The 17,777-nt window shown below is 40.9% G+C and overlaps 1 long non-coding RNA gene across 1 annotated transcript; it reads left to right on the forward strand.

Annotated features, from left to right (window-relative positions):
- The first annotated feature begins 15,445 nt into the window (after positions 1–15,445).
- On the forward strand, positions 15,446–17,355 carry LOC125384273. Its single transcript, XR_007223160.1, has 3 exons — positions 15,446–15,575; positions 16,307–16,450; positions 17,257–17,355. It is a non-coding gene; the product is annotated as an uncharacterized LOC125384273 (long non-coding RNA).
- The last annotated feature ends 422 nt before the right edge of the window (positions 17,356–17,777 follow it).

Raw genomic sequence — 17,777 nt, forward strand, 5'->3', positions numbered from 1 at the left:
GATCCAAATGTAGGTCCGTGTATCATTCCGTAAATTTTGATCTAACCGTTTCAGTCAGGTTATGGGATTTTGAGGACAGATCTGTGATTCATCGATTCACTGACAAGAGTTTAAAGTCAGTCAGAATTTGGCGTATTTTATTGAATAATACATGTAGTTTATGTATTGCTTCTTAGACAATTTAAAGTGTGGTTAGGCCTGTAGCTATGTTCACGACGGCGAACACAATGAGAGATACTTTAAGATGGTGTACATGCGATTTAGAACCTTTGCCTTTTATTTTTTAACCATGTTCCACACCTTGGACATGGGTGTGCGTTAAAATTAATTGTGGAGACATAGTTCCTTGCAGATTGACGCTTATTTTGCTTATTAGCACATCGAGTGTTGGCACTAGTAACTTTAACATTATTTAAGTTGCGTACTGTAGGATGTTGGCAGAAATATTTTCCCCACTTTCTTCCCACACCTTCTTGCTTGTTTGTATTAAATCACGGGTTTAAAATTTTAGGATTTGCAGTGAGCTTAGGAATTGTTTGGTCAGCAATATTATACTCTTCAAAAAAAGAAACTTGACATTGATGTAAAACCGCTTTTTGCCAAATATCTAAAATAATTACATTTAATGATAATCAAATAAGTCAAACAGAAAGATGATGTGTCTATAATTCGCGAAAACACATGCAAAGCACATAAACGTAGCGTTTGGGGATCAATTTCACAGCTTCATCCAAAAGCAAACGCCTGTAAAAAACGTGCAGCACAGGATCCTGCATTTAGGCATGCAGGCCCCCCTGCTGAATGGGTATAAAAATCCACATCAACGGCTGTTTATACAGTCCTTATAACGACAGCAGAGGCGGTGACAGAATGCCAAGACTGTATGCGTCTCAACGGAACAACGCCATTGGGAGATTACAAGCTGGAGCGAGAAGTGGCCAGGCCAGTATCCAGACAGACAATCCCCGCACTGTGGACCCGATACAACACCAACAGAGTTGACGACAGACCAAGGTCAGGAAGACCAAGGGCGACAACCCAAGCACAAGATCGATACATCCGGCTGCGACACCTCCGAGACCGCACTACCACAGCCACGTCTACAACCACACAGTTCCTTGGGGTACGCAGAATATCAGATCAAACGGTACGCAACAGACTGAGGGAGGCTGGACTTTTTGCACGAAGACCTGTTCGATGTCATGTATTGTCCCCACGTCATCTGGCGGACCGTCTGCTTTGGTGCCAACAGAGGGTTAAATGGGCACGTGCAAGGTAGAGAAATGTACTGTTTACTGACGAGTCCCGTTTCCTACTCACACGTGCTGATGGGCGCGCACGTGTCTACAGACGTCGGGTGAACGTTACGCCCCCAACTGTGTGCAGCAGGTTGTCCCATTTGGCGGCGGGAGTGTCATGGTATGGGCCGGAATTCATCACGGTGGTAGGACGCCTCCCGTCCATGTGGCAGGTGCATTGACAGGTGTGCGTAACAGAGACTTGATCCTACAGCTTTACGTTCTTCCTCACGTCAACGTTCATGGCGGACAGTTCCAGCAGGACAACGCTCGACCGCATATTGCACGTGTTTGTCAGGACTTCTTACAGCACAACAACATCCAGACATTACGTTGGCCAGCCCGGTTACCAGATTTGTCCCCGATTGAGCATCTGTGGGACGAGTTGGATCGATGCGTTGGCAGAAGGAATCCACCGCCCCAAACACTTCAGGCGCTTCTTGATGCACTTCAGCATGAATGGCAGCACATCCACCAGTGTGTTATTGAAAACTTGATTGTATCTATGGGTCGTCGGTGTCAAGCGGTGATTGATGCACGTGGTGGGTACAACCGATACTGACATTTTCTGTACCCCTGTGACATTAACTGTATCGTGTACGTGTGTCTGTCTAGGTGACATGATTAATGTTTTTAACATTGTGTACATTGATCTTCAAACAGAAAATGAATATGACAGTTGGTCAAACGATTGCTGACGGTTTTATGATCTTGTATTAATAAGAGTCACTTTAAATTGGTCCTCAGACCTCTGAAATTCCACTGAATGATATCATTGGTGTTACTTATTAAAGGTGGAGTAGCAGGGGATAGACCCCTGACTTTCGTTTAAGGAGAATGACGACTGGTATAACAACAAGTTTTCATGTGAGGGGAGATTTCCATATCCATAGACCCGTGAAGATCTGGGGTAGAATGGGTCTTGAGCAACCCATGCTTGCCGTAATAGGTGACTATACTTGTCGTAAAGGGCGACTAACGGGATCGGGTGGTCAGGCTCGCTGACTTGGTTGATGCTTGTCATCGGTCCCAGTTGCGTGGATCGATGATCATGATATCAATCACTGGATTGTCTGGTACAGACTCGATTATATACAGACCGCCGTCATATAGCTGGAATATTGCTGAGTGCGGCGTAATACAACAAACCAAACCAAACCAAATCCATATCCATATCCTCGAGCGATCCATACTTGTTGAAGGCTCGCACGGGAATTTTGAGTGCATCTTACACTCGTTCAGTTTGAATCTTCTTTTTGGAAATATCAACATTAGTAGATGCTATAGTTATTTGTGTTTCTTTTGATATTGATGTGGATGTTGGGATTCGGGGTGGAGTTAGAGGTATAACTATGTTTGTTTAATGTTGGTTAGTTACAATTTCAGAAACTTGTTTTGGCGTGTCTCCTACTGCCCTGTGAACTGAAGCATAAGAATGCCCTGTTGTATTTGTAGATGCGACTAAATAAGGTTTGCTTCCTGGCATCGACGTATCTGATCTTTGGCTCGCAATAGACTGAAACTTATATTCACTGCAGTCAGTGGACGATGACATATGAACACATTGACAGTTGGACCACATCAGAGGTTTCGAACATGTATTGCCATCATGATCAATTTCACCACATTTGCAGCAAGTAGCCTTACCTCTTCAGGAGGTGAGGTGAACTGGGTTTTAACGTCACGTCCAAGATTATTGCATGTGCATGCTAGTCTGGACAAGTGCTGATCTTATAGTGCTAGTCCACTGAGAAACCAAGTCGCAGCTTAATATGAATACCCCACTCAGACACAGTACACTGACTCTGAGCCAACTAGTCCCTGTGTTAGCCACTTATTGCCGAGCGCTAGGCAGGGTAACAACAAGTACCATCTTTTCATGTCTTTTGGTATGACGCGGCAGCCGATGGAATCCAGGACCTTCCACTCTCTGGACGGAAGCTCTTCCATTAGACCACGGATGAGGTAAACTCTGCAGGAAGTCTGCTCATGTCCAAATGTCTGACATTTTAAACAGCGTGTGCATAGAGAAACAACCAACTTTCATTGAACGTGGTAATCCTGTTGTATCAAAAGTCAAAAGATAAGTGTTGGATGGAAACACAGAGCCATCTTTACGACATGCCCTTGCTGAAAATAAGTGTATTGTGAGCAGAACAGCTAAGTGTTTTCCTGGGACTGAAAAACTCCAGAGCGTAATTTCTTAACATCTTTCAACTAAACAGCTTAACCCTTGGGTCCTTTTTCCAAACTAAAGCATGAAGAAATTGTGAATGGTTTATGAGTTATGCTCGGAAACGAAACGTAACGGACTGGCCACCTTTGTACGTTTGGGCGGGGAATAATATCAACATGCCATTAAAATAAATGTGTAAATAAAATTACGTACTTTCGCATATAGCAAATGCATGTACATATTATCACAAGAACATCATTGTGACATCCATTCATGAAAACCAAACAATTAAAACACCAAACATGAAAACAAAAAAACAACACTTGTGTGTGGCAAAATATGGGCGCAGTTTATTCAGTATTGGTTACGTTATCCTTGGGGGGAGGGGGGGGGGGGGGATACCTATCACCAATAATATCCTATCGCCATTATGAAACACCCAAGCAGCTCAAAACCCAGGGTAGATAACCCACGAGGGTAACCATCGATGCATCGATGAGCAACTCCCCTCCCTGCCCCTGTCGACAAGAAGCAACCTAGCAAATAATATATCAATTTGGGGATTTGTTTTTTGGTTGATGTGACAATTGTAACTTGCAAACCTTAAATGGATGAGGCTTGCTGCAAAGTGTACAAATATGAACATACTTGCATAATCGACGTGTCTACTGTGTGCGATTTGAGTCCGGTTTGACATTTGCTGTCCGGTGTGTGCAACATTGCAGAAGATCTTGGTTTGTAAGCTGAATGCCGCTTACGAATGTACGAGTGTTGGGTAATGAATAACAACCATAATTTCTGGTTAATTTTACACCAAGGCGTCAGTGGGTAATGCGACAGACACAGTCTAAATTGCTGATCATAGTGTTTCCAGCCATCCCCCTTTAGCCTGTGATATGCTGTGGAATGATATCCATGTACTTCAACAACTGCTGCGCTCTAGCATGAAATTTCTCAATATAAATGCTGGATAAAAACCACGAAGGCTGATGTCCACTATTCGACATTGTTAATCTTGGACTGCTGGCGGTTCACTATCTCCAGATTGCCTCGGTTATTTAGGCCCATTACACCAACTAAACCGCTGTCAGAATATGATGACCCCTTAGCTGGTTTGAGCATTATGGCTAAATCCACACACTCATGATTCCAAATCTTTTCTGCTGTGTGACAATATCCCCACATCCCCAGCTGGTGGAATACACATATGGCTGATATCAGAGACAGTGTGCTGTGTGGATGTCGCCATTAACGGGGGAGCGTAAGACACATGTGCTGCATTGGACGTGTCATTTGACGAGCCCGGCATGGAAGAGCAACTGGTACCTACCATGCTTTCGCAAGATAGGAACGTTCTAAGGGTTGTTAGATGGGCCTAACTGAGGGTGAGACATACCTAGGGCGGCAGCCTGTTCAGTTGTCTGTGGTCCCCGGTCACTGTCGCCTGTTTTCGTCCGGCCCTCCTTGTCCTCACAGACCCCCAACTCTTCCTTTTATTGGTCATGCTGCTCATGTTACGCGGCGATATGGACTGAGAATTTTACCCAAGTGTAGCTCGCTTTAAAAGTTAGACAGGAAAGTACAACTCGTGCCGATGACCTGAATAACCTTTTAGAGTTTTCTCCCTTTTAGTTGTTTTCAATTGCCAGTAATTATTAATTTTATCTCAAACGCTTTCAATAAAATATCTTATTTTTGCACCAGAGGTGTTCAGTTCATATACTGTATTCATTTTTAGGGTGGGGGTGCTCAGAGGCTTTAGATACACTGAAAATGATGACCCTCCCTGAATCTTAAGATAATTTTGGATAATCAACCAAATGTCCTTGTACATAATAATTGATTTTTTTTTCAATTGGTCTTGGTCATCCTATATGTCAAATTTATATGAATCAATCTAAGTCCTATGCTTAGCGCCCTATGCCCAGAAGGCAGTTGCTCATAGGCCAATCTGGTGATGGTGACCTCCGAATTCCTACGTCTCCAATTGATTGTCATGGGCTGAACGATGCTTTTTGCTGGTGGATAGCTGCAACTGTTCGTGTCAACTAACTGGAGCATAACATACCTTTATCCTCAGTCTTTGCAGCTTGGAGATCCAGTGGTGGGTGGGGAATAGGGGTGCTGAATCATGTCTTCATAATGCCGTCGTTTAAAAAGATGACACATTCTGACAATTCCTCTTTGGACGACAATACACCCATTCGATCTGACTGCTGACCACGTTTCCTAATTATTGATATAAATGTTACTACCAAAGCTTGTGACAAAGAACACAGCAAACTAAATCCATTTGCAATCGGCCAGGGCATTGCTGGTATCTGCAGAGAGGTTAAAAATGTCACAACGCCGCATTAAACTATCACTGAAACTATTGCATATAATTGTGTTTATCTAAAGAATGTTGTGCATGTAGTATATGTTATGTAATATGCACGTGGCAGCGCAGCAAGAAAAAAAATTGACGAAAAGATTAACCTATAATTCGTTGACTGATTAATCACTATTATCGTGCCCAGTGGGTTTGTCAAAAGTAAGTGTTCATATTAGAAGGTTTAATATACAGACAGAATACACGGATATCCAGGCGTGAAATGCCTATGTAAAAACAACATACCCTGTTCAACGGATTTGGACACAATGAACATAGCTGTCATGTTTGCTATCTCAGTTGATCAATGAGACTTTTTTGTCAACAGGTTGTTTGATTAGACCTTAATGAGACATTGACATTACATTAACTATGCATCCACTTAATCACATTAATGAATAACACACTTGCCAATAGATTTCTTGAGCATACTTAATATCATTATAGAAGTTGTTACTCTGCCAGTACCTAGATATTTAATTATATTGATAAATGCAATGTTACACATTGAATGTTGCTTGATTAAACCTATTCAGTGACACACTGACATTATAGTAACTATCTTCTATTACCACAATATTCAATTACATCGATAAAAGACACACTTAATGCCATTTGGATGCTTGATGAAGCTTATTTAATGACACACTGACATTAAAGTAGCTATCTTCTACTATTACCACAATATTCAATTAAACCGATAAATGACACATTTAATGCCATTTAGATGCTTGATGAAATTTATTTAATGACACCCTGACACCAAAGTAGTTATTCCTCTACGAGTACCTAAATATTAAATGACAAAAATAAATATCACACGTAATGCCAATAGGTAGATTTGTTTTACTTCTCTGATGACACACCAATATTACGGATTCTTCTCTTCTATTATTGCTTCAACATTGAAATACACCAACAAACAACTCACTGAATGCCAAAAGGTTGTTAGGAAATCTTCATAATAAATCATACTTGTGACGCAAATATTAGCCCACTGTGAACTGTTTGTTACTTATATCAGTTGCTTGACTGTGCTTCTCCTCATGCTGTTTGCGTATCCCAGCACCAACGGCAACCACTGCCTTGGAGGTAGAACCTACGCAATAAGCAAACAAGCATTTGATATAATTGATTTACTGAGCGCTTTTAACCTATTTGAATACGACGGGATAAAGATAAAACGGCGTTGCCTGTGTTTCACTCTTGATTTTGGAGTACATGTACGTGGTTGCAAGAGATTGTACTCCCTGTTATATTATATTTATAGGTCTAGGAGAAAGTGCTCAACAAATACAAATATTCATTGAAATAAATCATGATACAAATTGAGTGTATCTGTCGATCAAGGTTGCCCCTTTACTTAGGAACGGTGTTTCACAGTGAGAGATTCAACATTGATATTTTGAAGTACCTCGACAGTTAAGGAGACAGCACAGATAATTTATTCTGCACATTTAGTCTGCACCAATGTACCTCATCGGATGACAAGCCACTGTTGATATTGATCCATGCACATCATATTTGTCTCAATGACATTTGTTTTGCAAACACTTCTTAAAACCTTATTCTAGGTAAAAGATGCCAAGAGTGCATTGATTTCAGAGGGCAAACTAAAAAATATTTCACTAGGGACGTAAAATTGATGTAAAATACAAGCGAGTTTTTCATAGCGTCTATGTAGCAAATGAGATAAAGGGCAATGTAATGTGGTCGACTGGGGGTTATTGTGGGTAAATATATATTTTTAAGAACGTAGTGGGTGGGTTAGTTTAAGGGGGAATTGAACGACTGACGTAGTACCTATCTTTGTAGTCCTTGTGTAGAAGCTTATGCCCACGCAGGCGTAGTGGCTGGGAAGACGTGACGATGCCACGCTTCTTGCATTCTCGGCTAGGCGGAAGCCATGATTGGGAGAGCCGAGATGTACGGAGCGTGTTCATTGGTTGTGTCCGTTTTCCTGGACACATGGTCCGCGTGTTGGCTTTTTAAGTGTACCCTGGGTCAGTCGTCACTCACCAGTATCTGGTAAGATACAGTCGGCTCCCGCGTCCTGAATCAGGATCATTTATTATTATCTATTATAGGGCTTTCGTGAGATATTAGATTAAGAGGTATGGGTGGGGAAAAAGGTTAAGTAGGTATTGAATAGGTTTGTTTTATAGACGTTTTACTTTTTGGAGTTAAGTTAGAGGGGTGGTTAAGAGAACAAGTTTAAGTAATAAGGTTTACATAGGTAGGGAAGGGGGGAAATTACATAAGTTATAGATAAGAGAAGGATTCTGCCCTTGTTTTTTTGTTGTTGTTAAATTAACTTTAAATCCAACTTCATTCTTTGTGTTTTGTTTATAATTAGAATTGGTAACCCGGTCAGGAATCCCCTAGAATGTAGAGACAAAAGAATACTGCACAGGGAGAAGAGAACACAACGCAAAGCACCGTATAACATCTGACCTCTTGTCAAATATCTTTATAGTTCTACTGTCACTGGGCGCCTTTTACAGGCTTTAGAGGGCGCCTATTACAGATTTGGTGCCACAAGAGACCTGGGTCGGTTATATTTTTCAATTTCTAGTTATAGTCTGTTTCTGAAAACTAAATTAAAATTCAAGTGAAAATATGACTGAAGGTTTAGGTTTAAATTGGTCAGTTTTTTTCTGAGACTGATGATGATAATTTTTGTGGTAGTGCCGGTGTTAATCCACAGGAAACTCATATCGATTTGACAAGTGAGTTACCACCACCTCGGCAAAATATGTATCCTACATCTACACCGTACACACCTCTATATTTTGTAGGAGATGCTGCCGTTTTAATTAGTGGACAGGCAGGCAGGGATACATATTTTGGGTCAGGCTACAATGCACCTGCACATCGGAACGCTGATTATCGGTTGTTGGGTCACTCATTACCAGAAGGCATCATGACAGGTGGCTGTTCTGTTCATTTCAGTACACCAGAAATACCACAGGATAGGTCAAGGATTGATTTTCCGAGTCCCAGAGGTTTTGATAGTGCAAGGCCATTAAATACAGCAGGCACTGTTTTGTCAGAATTTGAGAAGACTAGGGTTGCTCATCGGGAAGTTAGACCTGACAACTTTGACGGGACGTCATGTGATTGGCAAGATTATATTGTTCATTTTGAACAAGTTGCTTCGTAGAATGGGTGGGCCGAGTATCAAAAAGGTTCAACAACTTAGTATGTGTTTGAGAGGCGCAGCACAAAAACTTTTGAGTAATCTTATGTAGGACCACTCAATAGTTATCAGTGGTTTAAAAGTCCATTGAGTCAGCGTTTCAACCCAGTAGAACGTAATGTAGCCTGTAGAAGTGAATTCCGAAATCGTCGACAAGGTCATGACCAAACCGTTTCGGAGTGTGGGTATCAGCTCCGCCGATTAGCAAATTAGCTTACCCTACCAGCACTTAATCATAACTAGAGGTACATTTAATTGATCAGTTCTTAACTGGCCTGCATAGATTTGACATGAGGAAACATGTCGCATTTGCACATCCCCAAACACTTGAAAATGCTATTTCATATGCCATGAAGTATGAAGCTGTCGATGGTAGCAGGAGAGAGAAACCTAAAACTTCAGACAGAGTAGCAGGAATCAATCAAACTGTTCAACCAGTTGGTAGTACTGGGGTGACACTTGAGGCAGTCGCCAAGTTGAAAGATGATCGCTTGGAAAGTTTCAAACGTATCTTACGTAGTGTTAGGCCCAATACCTGCCATGTCTGCAATCAACCAGGTCATTTTCGTGATAGGTGTCCTTACTTATCAAAACTGGGTTTACCGGATCAGTCTGTTATTAATAAACCTGAATCGGGAAACTAGATGAGGCTGAGATAAAGGCTGGGATTTCAGCCAATGTTGGATAGATGGGTAGGCCATGTGAAGATGTAGTTCCAGTAAAGTTATCTTCACCTGATGTGAAAGACAAACCATATTTTTACTGTTGATGTTGGAGTGCAAGTAGATTTACCTAAGTTGGTAGAGAATAGTGTAGATCCCTTGGAGAAGCAATCTTCACTCCATGGTGTTGGGTTGGGGGAGAGGTTATCTTTGTCAACACAGACTGGTATGTCTAGTCCATGGGAGAAAATTGTTTTGCGTTCTTTGAAGTCTCAGAAATTAAATGTTTGTACATAGATGTTCTGATGAAAGGGGTTACCTCAAGACTGTTGGATACTGGGTCTCTAGTCTCGATTATCTCACAAGATGATGTCCTTAAACTTGGTTTACAGGATGATAAGCTGAAGGAAGTTCATAAAGATTTCTTTAAGGCCAACCCATAGTTGTCCATGGTTCTGCTTGTTTTGAGTTTTGCGTTGGAAACGTGCAGTTTCAACAAGAGTTTGTGGTTGCAGATTTGGGTACCATGGGTAGTATTCTTGGCATGGATTTCCTGGAGGATTATGATGGTGAGGTATATGTGAGACGAAAGACACTGTCTACATCTAGAGGTAGGCTCAAGTTGTGCAAATTATACACAAGCAATTGTGCACGGGTCAGAATTATTGATAAGGTTACTGTTCCTGAGAGTTCTGAGAAATTAATCAAATGTACTGTTGACGGTTCATTTGGTGCTGATTCGGGTTTGGTTGAGCCAAACAATTATTAGAGAAACAAGGGAATTTTTTGTGGCTAGGAGTCAAGTCCAACCTGACAAGGATGTAGTAGTCATTTCAGTGCTGAATATGAATATCAAGAGGGTAACCATAGATAGTTCATCCGTAATGTGTACAGTTGGCATGGTAGAGCAGGTGGTTGCATGTGAGGATGTTGTTACTGCTAATGCTGAAGGCCAGGGCTTACCTAGTCACTTGCAGTCACTGGTTGATTGCTGTTCCACTGATCTTACAGAAAGCCAAAAACAGTCTGTTTCTGATTTAGTGGGAGAATTTCAAGATGTTTTCGTCAGTGAAGAAGATTGTTTGTTATGGTAGACAGATGAGATTACGCATACCATCAATACTGGTGGAGCAACCCCTATCAAATTACCTGCTAGGAGGGTTCCTTTAACTAAGAAACAGCTAGTAGAGGAGGAAATTGACTAGATGTTGCAAAAGAACATTATAGAGCCTAGTAGTAGCCCTTGGTCTGCTCCTGTTTGTCTAGTAACCAAAAAAGATGGATCCTGCAGGTTCTGTATTGATTTTAGAAAATTGAATGACGTTACTTTACAAGATTCCATACTCTGCCCGGAATAGATGAAACACTTGAAACGTTAGGTGGTTGTCATTGGTTTAGTACCCTTGACTTAGCTAGTGGATATTGGCAAGTCAAAATGGATCCTAAAGATAAGCATAAAACCGCTTTCGCTACTCATGTCGGACTCCATCAGTTCAATGTCATGCCGTTTGGACTCACTAACGCTCCAGCTACTTTCGAGAGATTGATGGACAGGGTAATGGGAAAATTAAAGTGGAAAAAGTGTCTGTGTTACCTGGACGATGTCATCGTTTTTGGGTCAGATTTTCAATCCGCTTTAAACAATCTTAGGTCAGTTTTCATTCAGTTTAGACAAGCTAATTTGAAACTCAAACCTAAAAAGTGTATGCTCTTTCAACCTGAAGTTGCTTTTCTAGGACACATAGTCTCAGCCAATGGTCTTAGATGTAGTCCAGAAAAGGTAGAAGCTGTCAAAAGTTTGCCTAGACCGGAAACCATGTCAGATATTCACAGTTTCTTAGGTCTTGTAGGTTACTACAGGCAGTTTGTACCTAACTTCTTGGGTATCGCTTCTCCTATGGTGCAGCTCACTCGAAAGGGTATACCATTTCAATGGACTTAGGATTGTGAGAAGGCATTTGATCAGTTGAAGCAATGTCTTGTAACTTCTCCAGTACTTGCTTTTCCTCAAGACGAAGGACTTTATGTGCTTGATACAGATGCTAGCGGGTTCGGTATAGGTGCAGTATTGTCTCAGGTGCAGGAAGGGGAGGAAAAAGTTCTTTCGTATGCCAGTCATACTCTGGGACAGTCACAACGCAACTATTGCACAACCAAACGTGAGCTTCTGGCAGTGGTAACATTCCTTAAGGACTTTAGACACTTTCTCTATGGCAGAAAGTTTGTTTTGCGCACGGATCATGCTCCTTTGATTTGGCTGCAAAACTTCAAGGATCCAGAAGGAATATTAGCAAGGAAGCTTAGTGTTGTAGAAACCTATGATTTTGATATCAGTATAGGCCTGCTAGAAAGCATCAGAATGCGGATGCGTTGTCACGTAGGTCACAGCGAAGGTGTACCTTTGAGAAGTGTCTTGATTGTCATTCTTCAGATTTGGCTTGTAGTCAGCATGATAGTCAGTTGGTTGGTTGCATCAATAGAGCCTATTGATGAGAAGTAGAGGAGAGGAATGTTATTCCTACTTATTTGGAGGAAGATGGGAATTCTACAGATGACGGCTCTGATAGTTCTGGAGTAGGTGGTAGACTATTCAGTGACTCTGCAGCTAGTAGTGGCGTGGCTAACTGGTTACCAGTGTGGACTGGGGATGAGTTGCTCGATTGGCAATTAGCTGACATAGGAATAGGTCCGATATTGAAGTTGTTGTCAGTTGATGGTGGTCAACCTGAGAAATCAGAAATCATAGATTGGAGTTCAGATGCAAAGATGCTATGGGGACAATGGCAAGATCTCAGGCTGGAGAATAGACTGTTGTACCGCCAGGTAGAATCTGATATTTTTGGCTCTCGTTTACAGTTGGTAGGACCAACAGCTGTACGTACATTTATTTTTAAACATTTGCATACTTCACATACAGCTGGGCACTTCGGTCAAGATAAAACAAGATAAACAAGGTCCAGGACGAGGCAGGTCTCCATTACAACAGTTTACTGTACGGGCTCCTATGGAATGTCTGGCCATAGATATTGTTGGTCCTTTACCTATAAGTAGAAATGGCAATGAGTACATTATGGTAGTTGGTGATTATTACACCAAATGGAAGGAAGCGTTTGCATTGAGAAATCACACATCGTTATCTGTCGCTGACAAATTAGTGTGTGAGGTGATCTGTAGATTTGGATGTCCTGAGCAGATTCACACCGATCAGGGGAGAGAGTTTGAGTCCCATTTATTCAAAGAAGTGTGCCATTTGTTAGGGATTGATAAAACTAGAACTACCCCTTATAGACCTCAATCAGACGGCTTAGTTGAACGCTTCAATAGGACCTTAAAGCAGATGCTCAGCATTTATTCCGATCTACTGATAGTCAGATATTTCATTGTCGTAGTCAGTCATAGTCAGACACTCAAGTGAAAACTTTATTCCTTGATTGATGGGGCTTTTGTTACATATCTATATTGAGAGGTTCAGGTAAATTTGTCAAAAATGAATGCAAATGCCATCTGAAATATACTGAGAAGTCAATATTTGAAGTAATGAACTTCCTCATTGATAACAACTATGTGAAATTTGGCACTACGACACTGAGGCAAGAAGTCGGCATCACCCATGGGAACCAATTGTGCTATCCTTCTTGCTTATTTGTTTCTGTATATAATTCTGCTCTGATCAGCAAAGTGAAAAATGGCAAGTTCGCCAAGAAGTTAACTGAAGCTTCAGGTATATCGATGATCTGATATAGTTCAATTACCATCAACTAGACAATTCCCTCCACTGATTTACCCATCGGAACCAGAAATAAGAGACCAGTGATACCGCCTCATCTGTTTCATATTTAGATCGATGCAAAAGATTAGACAGTAAGACAACAGTCCAATAGTCAACTTTCCCTTTGTGTCGAACAATATTCCCGCAACTCCATCCTTTGATGTTTACATTTCACAACCTGAGGTACAGTCGAGCGTGTTCTTTCTACCAAGATTTCAAAGAGCGTCATACGACTTTTGGTCAGATGTAGTTTCATTCAAGGCATTCAAGTGTTTTCGTGGAGATGTGGAGGACATTTCAAGTCAGTGACAAAACGCCCGATGCAATGTCTGATTTTGACTTGTACCATATGTCCCCGTGTTTGTTTGGTCAACATTCCTTTTGTAAGTGTTTGTGACGTGTGCCACCGGTGGGGCAGGATACGCTCCCCTTTTCGCGAACACCTGGTATCATCACTATTTGATAGTGATTCATGAACAGATGATCATGGAAGAGGTGGAATCGTACAATCGATGTCTTATGAATATTGAAAGGGTCTTGTATTTTTATATTTAGAAACCTAACATATTGGTCATCAGATGAAGTGGGTGACTTTTAAAACTTAAATATATAAAAAAAAATTATTGCCAAATTTCACTATTCAATAAGAACTTTCTTGCTGAACTGAAACAATTGTAGGAAAATAGTTACACATTTCTTGAAAGTAGTATGACTGATTAAATAAACATGCTTTTATGTGAAAATTGCATCTAAGAAACCAGAAGTCCCTGAACACGTGGACATATATGTTTTTATTGTAAAAACAAGATTTGGTTATTATCTTCCATAGCAATACTATTCCACTGAGTCAGTTAAGAGAAGCTATCAACGAAAAACGTTCAGGAAAGCTCTGTTTAGGTGTACCACTCCTTAAGGACAATGCGCCTGTGCACACTTCACAAGTGGCAATGGCAGTATGTGATACATACATTAACAAGAAAATATTTTTCTTCTTTGGGATATGGGAAAAGGCTTTAAAGTGTCAGTTTTTTCCAGATTGACGGCATATACAGCAAATACTAAGGGTGTTCCCAAAATAAATATGCGAGGGTGTTGATATGGACCATACCCTTGGAACATGAAGCATTCATCATGGTTTGTAAGATGCAATTCTAATACTGAAGTTTTTGTTTCAGCTTCCTCCACGTGCATATACAACTGCAGACCTCATGCTGTTCACAGAGTGAGTAAAATTACATAAGAAAAGTATCATGCTGCTTTGAGAAAGTTGCATCTCCAAAAATCAACACTGTGCTTCTGATATGTTTTGGATGTTTAAACAGAGGGGTATATAACATTTTAAAAAATGACAACGGAGTTTCGTTCAGGTTACACTTGTAGTGTTCACACACACCACGCATGGATTTCATAGTTTGTGTTCGTGTTTGTCCATGAGCCCATACAATCTATTTAAAGGTGAAATTGGGGTTTGACGACGCGTTCAAGATTAATATACCCCATGGTAGCGACGGGGATGCACGTGTATGTGCGTGCGTGTGTGCGTGCGTCTGTGTGTGAGTGTGAGTGTGTGTGTGTGGGTGGGGGTGGGGGTGGGGCGGGGGTTGGGGGTGGGGTGGGGTGGTGGAGCGGGGGTACTTGTACTTGTCCGGACTGATGCCGATTTTACAGTGATAGTCCACTGAGATACTATGCCGCAGCTTATGCAGCTTAACATGAATAGCCCACAGAGACACAGTATACTGACTCCGAGTACTTGTTTTATCCCCTTAATGCTGAACCCAAGCCAGGGTAACAACAACACCATCTATTGACGTATTTTGCTATGACGCGATCGGGGACGCAACAATCGGCCTTCGGCCCTCCTGGCAGCCGCTCTGTCCACTTGACCACGGATGTGGCCCTACTCTATTTAAAGCATTTGTGAACGTTCCTTAATATCTTGGAATACTTTTAGTTTCTATATTACAGGCTGATGTCAACGTCTACACAAATTCTTCCTACTTTGATGGATCAAACATTACCACACGGAATGCTGTATATGTCGTTAAGACGCATATGCCACACGGAATGGTCGATGTCAATGTAGGAAGAAATATGTCTGTGAGTACATACCGATAATACATTGTTTCTGAATAACTACTGCCCAGCTTCATAATGTATAAATATTGTATATTTCTCAACATGCACGTGTGTTATGTTTTTACAAATGGTCCAAGCTTTTTTCACAAATAGAACAACTTCAACTTCAAGTAATTAGTTTGACGTCGATGCATAGGAAGTCTGTGTCAATTTATAGGTAATGATTTTGCATTGTGTGTGGTATTGTGCGATGTCACATTTTTTAAGTGAACTGCACCATAACTGTTGTTTGAGAAAATAGGTAACCTGCAAAGTTATTTATTTTAAACATACATAATATGTGATGACACCCATACACGTTCCCTAAATGAAGAAACAAAAGATAGTTTGATCATGAAATGGAAACCTGGAAATTGGTGATAACTCTTAACAATTTCTTTTGCGTTGTATTTTGTGCATGTTTGTGCTGGAAAATGTAGTATAACTTGTATAGTACGGATTGTATTATATGCATTTGGATACATTAGTAATATAGTAAATACATATAGTAAATAGCTAACAGATCAGAATCGACGTAATTAATGGCTCGAGTTAGAACTGGTGGATCGGGGATGAGTTTATATGTTGTAAATTCGCTCCACTGCTTGCATCAAAGTCAATTACATTGCATAAAGTTATAACATTAATGATAAATGCTAGAAATCTCTTGTGTAGCATGTTTGAACATTCACAAATTAACATTATTGTTTCAGGTTGGCATTACTTTTTTCACGGACACAAAACAAACTATTGAAGGAAACATGAGACATATGGCTGCATCTTTTAGCTCTCTGCTTAAAGAAACTCTAATCTACAGAGGACTGCTCTTTGGAAACCTCACAAAAATCTCACTTGAGGTAAACTATTTCATCATATCATAATTACACATTTCTGTATCATCCATAGAGTACCTGTTACTGGCAGATCTCGATTCATTCACTTAAATATAGAAACACCCCGAGTTTAATAGAGGGTGGGGGAAAGCAGGACCGAAGTCCTAGTGGATGAGTGAGTGAGTGAGTATGGTTTTACGCCGCTTTTAGCAATATTCCAGCAATATCACGGCAGGGGACAACAGAAATGGGCTTCACACATTGTACCAATGTCGGGAATCGAACCCCAGTCTTCTGCGGGACGAGCGAAGGCTTTAACCACTAGGCTACCCGATCGCCCCCCAGAAAGGCGTAGAAACTCTTATGTGTTAAGCTAGCTGAGCAAGGTCGCCCATCGAATAACCTTCCGCCGACAGCATTGCTGAATGTGTCCTGATTGTATTCTGCACACTCTGCACAGAACAACTTGGGACATCATTAAGGTATGTATACGACTAGTACGTTTCGTGACAAATGTACCATGACTGTAAGAATATGAATAAGTACAAGTCTAATCATGATACCTCTGGTACACACACACGATACCATATCCGGTAAGGTATGAACACAACTTTTTGGCAGGTAACAATGTGGTATTTCGTAGGATTTCCAATTAACCAAGCTTCCAGGTAACCGAGAACAGATCATCTGCAAGAGTTGAAACAAATAGCGTTTAATTATTATGAGTTGCTTTTTGTTGCATGAAGTGTAGAACATACGAATTTAGCAAGTAAGCATTAAGTTGTATTGTATGTTTTATGATTCACTAAATTGATATGTTTACCAAACAGGTTGCTTGGCGTGGTGGTCACTTTGGAATCCCAGAGGCAATAGATGTCATTTCTACAAACAGGGTTCATCCATCTGCCTTTCGCTGTGTGAGGAAATTATCTGAGATTGAAAGCCTTCAGAGTCTGGTCCGAAAACGACGATCTGGGAGCAGAAGTAATGCGCATTAGTGTTGAATGACCACATATGTCAATTCATCCAAATCGATTCGCGTGTGTATGGTTTCAATATTGATTACACTGATGTTTTCGTTAGTTCATGCTGCTCACTAACACTTCAAAACAAAAATGGAATTTCTTCCAATCGGGCGATGCAGCTATGTCATCTCTATATAACGACAGTATTATCAGTTTGTTTTCCAAAAAGAGAATCTTGTGCAATCTCATAGTTTTCCTTATTTATCTTGTCGATGTCCTAGAGCATCAACATCATTATTTAAAGTTTTCAAACAGTATGAAGTTTATGAGTAAATTTATGGTCTATTATAAACCTCGCAAGCGGAGCCTCACCTATGTGTACCGTG

This window comes from Haliotis rufescens, unplaced genomic scaffold (genome assembly GCF_023055435.1).
Source record: "Haliotis rufescens isolate VD_foot unplaced genomic scaffold, xgHalRufe1.0.p SCAF_3, whole genome shotgun sequence".
Classification (NCBI taxonomy): domain Eukaryota; kingdom Metazoa; phylum Mollusca; class Gastropoda; order Lepetellida; family Haliotidae; genus Haliotis; species Haliotis rufescens.